The 9,850-nt window shown below is 38.0% G+C and overlaps 1 non-coding gene across 1 annotated transcript; it reads right to left on the bottom strand.

Annotated features, from left to right (window-relative positions):
- Positions 1-9,447: 9,447 nt before the first annotated feature.
- On the bottom strand, positions 9,448-9,554 carry LOC145007762 (small nucleolar RNA R71). Its single transcript, XR_013663129.1, has one exon. It is a non-coding gene; the product is annotated as a small nucleolar RNA R71 (small nucleolar RNA).
- Positions 9,555-9,850: the final 296 nt, after the last annotated feature.

The raw sequence follows: 9,850 nt of genomic DNA, 5'->3' as shown, positions 1-9,850 counted from the left end.
TTAAGTTTTTAACCTTGTTTGAACTTTAAACCCGAAAAAAAGGTCTCTTTTAAATGGGAAAGCAAACTATAATTATTTAAAAATCATAGAATATAGTCAAGTAACAATTTGATGATACGTTTTGTTTTTCTGTATTATCCCCTATACAAAAAACAACCAAAAAAAAGGTAAGCCCCACCAATTATGCTTAAGCAAGCACAAAAGGGTACCATTGATTCCAATGCCTTGAGGAATTAAGCATGCGATGTTTGTAGTGCTGATTATTGCCTTGATCTTTGACATAATAAACTTGATCACAATGTCCCTTGTTAATAGAGCACCACTAGTTGATAACGCAAGAGAAGAAACATATCAGAAACTGATCATCAAACCATTAAAGAATTTAAAAGTAACTAAAGGATGCCCCCTTATGCAAAAGTTACAAGATGCAAAAAGGTCTCAAAATGTTCTATATGGAAATTTGTATAGTTCCAAAATTAAAAAGAAAAAATAATACATAAGAGTTGTAACAAGTCATTACTCATCTAAGAAGTTAACATTCAAACAATCATGGGGTAAGTACCACATCCAATCAAAATAGAGAATGCATTTTCGACTTTTATCATCATCAAGGAAGTATTTCGTAGTTCGTCTGTTGTGTCCGAGGGTTAGTCCATAACTCTAGTTTACAAGCAACATAATAATTCAAGTCGCTATAAAAGATTCCATATTCTTGTATTGTCTTTTCTGGTAACACCCATTTCATTTCGCCAAAATATAGTTCCATTACCTTTTTCGGTCTTGAACGCCAACTTATCACATAAAGCTTTTCATTTAAACTCACAAGCTGCAGAAAAGACAAGTCCTAATTTGGAAAATTCTTGGTTTTACGTAACGTCCATTTGTCCTTCCACTTTGAGTTCAAATTGAGTCTGAGTTCACCTAAGGAATCGGTGTGTAGAGCATATATCTCTCCCTTGAAAACATGTAAATAAATGATGGGGATAATGGATGAGACATGGTTCCATCATTGTTTACCAGCTATAGAAAAATACATTTTTCCTTTACATGAACTATATGGCGATACTTTTATATGTAACATAACAAACACCCACCTAAATATTGAAGGTGAAAAGACAAGGATAGCCTTGATTCTATCATAAGCATTTACTTGTAATGGGTAATAAGGGAAATGAAATTCATGCCTTGTGATAGGATTCACAAGCCAGAAGTCACAGGTTTCCCTCCCAATCAAGACCAAGTAACCACAAGTTAATCTAACAAACTCCCTGCCAGCAGAATGTGGAATGATGATTTTAAAGCTTCTTTCTTTAAATCCTTCCAGGCAACAATAACATTCTTCCTTATTATCATGGGGTTCGATACATATCTTCATGGGTGGTTTGGATGTCGTAAACATGTTCCTGTTAGAAAGTGCAAATAACCTCCATGAATTGCAAACTCCACTGAATGCAAAAAATCAACAACTCCCAATTCCATCAGAACTATAAAAAACACATCATGGTTAACATCTGACCAATATGCCACACCATCATGGACAAAATTCTTGAGCATGCTAGATGATGCATTATCATCATCATCTTGATTCTGGTTTCTGGTCATACTTCTTGTCTTTGCCATTCCAACACTTGCAAAAAGAAAATAAATAGCAAATAAGATGCAAGTCTTGTAAAAAGGAGAGAATCATATGCATATAAACAGATGCTGACCTTCTCAAAATGTTGTAAGAAAAGTGAAAACACACACTCAAATATGTTTAGATTACATACAGCCAGACAATACATATGATCATATTTAATGAGCAAAGTAATTAGGTGAGATCTGAATGATGATGAAAAAACAAGTACAAACATATAAGGATGTTGTGGGCTCCTCCCAAGGTCTTACTCCTGGATACCATAGGCTCCCCCACATGGTCTTACACTTAAGTGCCATGGGTTCCCCCATATGGTCTTACATCCAAGTGTCATGGGATCTGAAACATACCAAAATACAAGCCAAAAATTTCGTTTTGAAAATCATTTATCAAACATAAACCTCATTGCCATAGAATAAAACCATAAAACAGGTATCTCAAAACTCATAATATCTTATAACAAATAACAATCTCATAATAAAATCAGAGTAAACTCCCAGGCTGATCAATGGTGGTGTATGCAATGCCATCAGCTTGAGCCCTTCCCTTTACTAGTTGAAGTACCTGAAACCAAAACTGAAACTATAAGAACGAAGCTTAGTGAGATCCCCCAAACTACCAAATACCATACAAAGCATATAATGCAAATAACATAACTCTAGGACTCTTCCCAACTGCATTGGGACGAGTCCCGACATCGGCTTACCAGGCATCAGACTCCTGTCCGGCATCGGGCTCACCCCGACATCCGACCGCATCAGACATCGGGCTCACCCCGGAACATACGCAACATAACATATATCATTAACACAATAACATAATCATATAATCTGCATCAGGCTTGCCCCAGCATCGGACTGAAGTCCGGAACAATAACATAAAACACATAAACTAGCATACATTAGGCTTGCCCCGAAATACATAATACATGGCATATTGACTGACGTACATTGGGCTTGCCCCGACATTGGGCTTACCCCGAAACACATAACATATAACACATAAACATGCATGAATCACAAAGACATCAAACATACATAACTACTTCTCGGGACCGCCCCGGTATCGGATTGAAGTCCGAAAACATATAAACCGCATCGGGTTAACCCCGACATCGAGCTCACCCCGACATACTATACTACTTAAACGGGCCAACATTTGTGCCTTAGACCTGTTCCTACTGGAGGAAAACTCACCTCGTAAAGCTGACTGTAAAATCTTGCGGCGAGGAATATCCGGTAACTGCCTCGGCGTCCCTCCGTCTATCAAAACACAATAATAAATAATCAATATCCGAAATTCCTTGCTAGGGTAAAATTATCATTTTACCCTTAATCAAAGTCAACGCTCTTGTCAAGGTCCAGTCAAGGTCAATCCTGGTCAACTCAACTCGTGGTCCACTCAGTCAATTCGTCGATTTCTCCTACTGACTCGTCGAGTTCTATCTGAAATGATCATCGGGACATTTCGACTCTACTCGTCGAGTCCCTCCTTGGACTTGTCGAGTCCTTTTAGCTTCCTGGTCCGAATCTTATTTACCTCATTGAGTTGTCTCCTTCCTCTCACTGATTCAACTCTCAACTCACTAACAGGGGAAATTTGGGTTCGCGACCCGACTCTTCGAGTAAGATGAGCGACTCGGCGAGTCCTTTGCATGCCATCACCATACAGTTGATTTTAAATGATTTTGTTGCATCTAAATCATAGATATGGACTTCTAGAGCTTGCATAACATGTAAACTTGCCAACTTTATGTGCATGCATTAAGATATAAAGCTAAAACATCAAACTAGGCTAGAAATGAAGATCTAAGGTTTGAGATAGGGCCTTGGTTAAATAAAGGTAGCTACCTTGAGCTCTTGGAGCTCAAAGGTGTCCAGATCTGAAGTCCATAACCCCATGAGAGCTCTAATCTCGGGGTTATCCTTGAAATGACCCAAAAGTGACAAAAACAAGCATAGATGAAGATCTAATAAGAGAATGATCAAGTTTGACACTTGATTACCAGAAGGTGCAGCAAAAGAGGTGTAGCTTCTGGATCTTCTTCTTCTACTTTGAACCTTCTACCTTCTTCTTCTTCTACAAGCTCCAAAATGCACAAATTTACTTCAAATTGGCAATAAATCACTCAAGCTCACTAATAGAGGGTTAGGGTTTCGAAGAAGGCGCTCCGGAGGTAATGGAGACTGGGGTGGGGGCTATAATGACATTTAAATAGGCTACAAACCCTAAAGATTAGGTTTTAATCCAGCCTAACCGACTCGCCGAGTCAGGAATATTGACTCGTCGAGTCGCCCCTCTAATCTCCACGTGTTCTCCCGCATCTACTCGACGAGTTAGGGATACTGACTCGTCGAGTAGCCCTTATAAAATGGAAAATAAAATAATTAAAATTACATACCAGGAACAGGGCATTACAGGCTCCCCCATGGTCTTTACTTGAAAAGCCATGGGCTCCCCCACATGGTCTTACATCCAAGTGCCATGAGCTCCCCTATGGTCTTCCTTGCAAAAGTCACATATATAACTAGCATACCACTTAGCATAACAAACTATCATACCGCGTATCACTACAACAACAAATGTACCACATATTACAAAATGGGTCGGCCTTGGTGCCTTCAACCATAGGTATGTTGAGTAGACTCGCCTCTTAAGAATGCTGAACTGCTAAGATCAGATAAGTCCCAATGCATAACTCCAACTCAGCTGCTTATAACCAACTTGTGATTAACTTTTCAAATCCCGGAATACCATAAATTCCCTCACAATCAAACTTGGTCTACGCTGGTCAAATTATAGGTCAACAGTCCATGTTGACCTAAATCGTCGAGTGCATCTAGCAACTCGTTGAGTTCCTTAAAAGTCCCTAAAAATGAATCCCGACTCGATTCGCCGAGTTACCTCAGTAACTAGTCGAGTTCTTTAGTGTCCAAGGGCCGAAAACTCTAAGATGAAATCTCTATTCTGAAACCCCTAATCAGCTCACGAGATCACTCAGGATCCAAAAAATGGGTGAACCTTGCCCGACTCGTCGAGTCCCTCCAGTCCTTTTCATGTTCAGTCCTTTCCAGTGGAATTCATGACTCCAAACTACATATCCATCCCCCTAAGGTGTAGTTTCCACATAAAGTTTCCAACTTTACGTGCATGCAAGGCCTTAAGAGGCTAAAACACTCAAAACTAAGGTTACACAACGTTTAGGGCATGGAGAAAGGCTAAGGCTGGATAAAGTGAGCAGCTTTATGTCCATAGAGGTCTAGGGATGTCTAGATCTGAACCCTATCCTCATAACAAGGTCCAATCCAAAACGTGACACCATTATGCATCCAAGGTGACCATTTACTTCCATGAAATGAGATCTAAGCAACTAAATGTCAAGATAGCGACTTTCTACCTCAAGATGGTCGTCAATACAAAGTAGATGTCGGATCTACTACTTCTCTCTTTACTCCTTCTTCAAGCTTCAAAATCCTTCATAACCACATCAAAATCAATCTCAAAAGTTCTCCTTCACACTCAAGAAGGTATAAGGCTTGAACTAGGGTTTCTTTAGGCTGTAAGAACGATGATAGAGGTTACAAATGAGCCATAAGTTCTTTAAATAGGGTACACATCCCTGAAAATTAGGGTTTCGCTTTACATCGTCTACTAGTCGAGTTGGGGCCTTCCAACTCGTCGAGTAGACCCTAAATCCTGCATCCAAAATCGATCTCTACTCGTCGAGTCAAGCTTCCCAACTCATCGCGTCCTAGCACAAAACCCTAAAAATTTAGAAAATTAAACAATACCTGGAACAGGAGTGACAAATATCCCCCACTTGAACTAGACTTCATCCTTGATGTCTGCTGATGTAAATAAGTTCGGGTAGTGATCTCGCATCTTCTCTTCCGGGTCCCACGTCCATTTAGAGCCTCTTCGGTGCTGCCATTGTACCTTCACTAACTTCACCTCCTTGTTCTGAAGAACCTTAGTCTTCCTATCCAGAATCACAATGAGCCTCTCAATGTAGTTCAGGCTCTCATCCACCTGAATGTCGTCCATAGAAACAATCACGACCTCTTCTGTGACACGCTTCCGAAGCTGGGAAACGTGGAAGGTGTTGTGTATCTGGCTAACATTGTTTTAATCAACAACCCTACAACATGCATGAAAGGGTACCTTGATTCAGAAAGAAGATTACCTTTGCGATATTGCACAAATCAATAACTCAGCCACCATATCACTAGCAGATTGTTAAACATACCTTTGATATCATACATTCGGTCATAAAGTAACGATTCATAGTTGATAGACACCACTAGTTGATATCACAACTCACAAGAGATGTAACAAACTAGAATGCCAACATGAAATCATATAAGAATTTGAAAGTAGCAATCTAGAAATCAAGGGGATTAACTCTTTACCTGTCTGTCTTCTAATGTGAAACGCTTTATAGAGCGTCCCCAGACTATAGTCAAAAATAAAAACAAAGATAAGAATGCCCACCTTAAGAAAAAGGGAGATTGACAACCAAAATATCTCTCTTCTAATAAAAGACTCTTTAATATTCCACATGGAACCTTTCTACACTTCTATTTTGCCACTCGACATCTTTTTGTGAAGCGTTTTCTCTTATTCCCGCTCATCCTTATTTCGTTCCAGCTTATAGAGCAATCTCCTGTAAATCAACAATTGATCCTAAATTTGAATTTTGAAAGAGTTAATTGATACTTGATAGAGTTTCCATCTATATCTGATAATATTTCTCTTATATGTAAGATCCCAATTTTTATGGAAGAAAAAGAATTGTTCTTCCTTTCTTTCACACGCACATACAAGACATGATCACACCCAAACTTCCCTTTCTCTATCACCCCCACTATTACTTTCCTCCCCCACTAAGGTTTGCTTTCTCTGCTGCTCTATGCTTCATCTCTCTACGTCTATGTGGTGCTCAGGATGGAAGAGACGAAAGATGTAATGCAGATTATGGAAGATACAGAAGGAAAATCAACATCATCGCCACCACCACTGTCTCGACCAACACCACAACCACTCATCACCGCAGGTGGTTTTTAGAAATATAAAAAAATACATGGTAATCCGATTCAAATCAAACCCTAAAGGAGGCTAACATGCATTTTGATCATTCTTGTAATTATTATTGGTAACTGATGCAATCACCCTTTATACAGGTTTGTTTTTTTCTCTTAGCCAACCCTTGGAATGTTAAAGCTTAAGACAACCCTTCACAACCTTTGATTCTAATTTGGGCATTTTTTTCATTACTTCATATATAATCTAGAGCTATTTCATGAAGCAGTAAATAAAATCCTAATTTTTTTAGTTATATGGTTTGTTCTCAACTATAAATTTTAGATCAGTCATGGTATATTCTAGAGAATTACATTCTAGATTTGTGCATTTACTTGGTTTTTATTGACTTTTTGGTAATACAGGTGATATGTGCATATTTAGCTATATATTTATTATAGATTTTCATTATTTATTAGCTAATTATTTACATATTATGGACAAAAGGTACTTAATAGTGTTCAAATTGTATTTTTAGTCCAAAAGAGAAGCTCAAAAGCAAAATGAAGTAGGAGATACGCTCGAAAGCTCGGGAACTGAAGAAAGAAGAAAAATGCTAAATCCTGAAGCTACTCGGCGAGTAGGGATGTCTACTCGACGAGTACACACGAATGTTTGCAAAGCAATATGTAAAGTCCTTACCATACACGGATTCTTCAAGGGGACTCGATGAGCCGGTTGTCTATTTGACGAGTAGCCCCTGTTTTGAGAAATATATAAATAGAAGAAACAAACCCAAATGGAGTCTCTCTCTGGAATCTTGGTGGAGTTACTTTGCGGTCAAGGAGATATTTGGAACCTTGGAAAACATTGAAGAACCCTAATCCTCCATTCTAAGAAGAATAAGGCAACTTTGGTTTAATTTTCCATATTACCTTTGAATAGAACTATGTTTAGCTTGTTTGAATCCATTTTTAGGTTTTTATCTACTGTAATTATGAACTAATTTTGTTAGTTTCTGTTTAGGGTAGACAAGTTTGATCCTATGGATTAATTTACTCTTTCGATTAATTGTTATGTGGTGAATCTTGTTAAATTAAGCGTGTTAAAGACCCTTATGCATTAACCATAACTATTTTTTGTTAATTGCTAAGTAATTAAGCTGCATTAACATCTCTTAATTGCTTATCTCATATAATTTATGTGAGCACATTGCTATATGCCTAGGAATAGTGAATATGAAACTATGATTAACTAGAGAATGGGTAATTTAATGCGTGAGCTTGTGTGATACACCATCAACAAGAGGTTAATTGAATCGCCAATTTAATTAGCTAATTACAAGTCTCATTTAACCCGAATAATTAAAATAGGGAATTTATTAGTTTAATAACTTGACCACTACTTAAATTAATTTATTTTCTAAGGATTGGTAATAACGAATGTGAATCTGATCACCTTAGTCGGTAACCAATAACAATTAATCCATTGCATTACCATAAAAATTAACCATAGGAGTAAATGAATCGAACCTAAATAGAAACCCTTTTGATCATTGAATTATTTGGTTTTTATGTGTTCTCAACTATTAGTTGATTAGTTAAGTTTTAGTTAAGTTTCTAGTCTTGCAAAACTAGAGAAAACCCTTCTTTTTTACTAATTGTTTTAGGTAATTCTAGCAGTTAGATTAATTTCCGTTCCTTGAGTTCGATACCCTACTTGCTAATTCATATTACCAATTGATATGTATACTGCCTTTTGTGTGTCAACTTCATAAATTAAAAGTAGGATAAAACTAGTTAGTTTCACATACATCAAGTTTTTGGCACCGTTACCGGGGAACGGTTCAAAAATTAATTCTAATTTCTAGTATTATCGACCCTTTATGTGAGATCTATCTTGCACAAAGTTACTGCTTTAGTAGTTTAATTATTAGGTTTAGTTTTGAAGTTATCTGATTTTAGAATTTTTGTTAATTATTTTCAGTTTTAGCCTTGAACTCGCCGAGTGCACTCGAAGCTACTCGATGAGTCCATCGCTAAATTTCAGTTTCGTTCTTTTATTTTATTTTTGCTCTTTTTACGCGTGTTTCTTGTTTTGATTTCAGGTTTTACATGACCTGAGGATCTGACACACCCCTAGTTCCTCCTTACAAAGATCCGGAGTCCACTCTCAATAAAAACAAAAACAAAGGTGTTGAAAGTTCAAATCGTCCAAGGAAGGTACCATTCAAGGACCTTAAACCAGTATTCATAAAGAATAAAAGCAATAAGGAAGGTGGTTCTAGCAGTAAAAAAAGCGAGGAAAGCAATTTTGAACACTTTGAAGGAAATCCAATCCCGAAAGTAACTGATTACGAATCCGAATCCGAAGAAGAAAGCGACTTTAGAGATGAACCCGCTAACACCATAGCAAACATTGATGAAGTCCCCATGGGAGAATGGAAGAAAAGGATAAGAGATAATACTAGCCCGGGACTTGTGCAACCCATCATTTCCGCTACTGCCACTTTCGAACTAAAAGGCCACATACTTGCTCAGCTTAAGGAAACCCCCTTCTATGAGAAAGATCACGAAGACGCCTACAAACATTTAGACGAGGTCGATGATGTAGCCAACTACTTTAATGTTCCAAATGTACCTCGCGAAACCATTTTACTTCGCATGCTTCCAGTCAGATTCAATGGAGTTGTGAAAGATTGGCTGAAATCACTACCCCCAGGATCCATCACTACATGGGCTAAAATGAAAAAAGAATTTATTGACCAGTTTTGCCCTCCTTCGAAGATAGCCAAGTTAAAGAAAGTCATAGCCAACTTTGAACAACAAGCTGGAGAGTCACTATGTGAGGCTTGGGAGAGATACAAGGGCCTACTAAGGAACTGCCCACATCATGATCTGAACAGTCAACAAGAAGTCTCCATTTTCTATGATGGAGTCAATGTAACAACTAGGCAGCTCCTTGATTCGCAAGGACCTCTCACAAAGAAGCCACCCCCGGTGATCAAAGAACTAATTGAAGAATTCTCTAAACATTCTAGAGAATATCATAACCCGAGAAATGACTTGACTCGAGGGGCGGTGAATTCTATTATCGATGACATGACAGCAATGATGGCAAAATTGGAAAGCATGGACCGAAGAATGACTAAGATGGACCAATCCATCCGTGCTATTAGAGTGGGATGTGAAAATT

Source organism: Lactuca saligna, chromosome 7 (genome assembly GCF_052625555.1).
Source record: "Lactuca saligna cultivar CGN05327 chromosome 7, ASM5262555v1, whole genome shotgun sequence".
NCBI lineage: Eukaryota > Viridiplantae > Streptophyta > Magnoliopsida > Asterales > Asteraceae > Lactuca > Lactuca saligna.
Note: the sequence above shows the minus strand (reverse complement) of the source record. Positions and strands in the feature narration are given on the sequence as shown.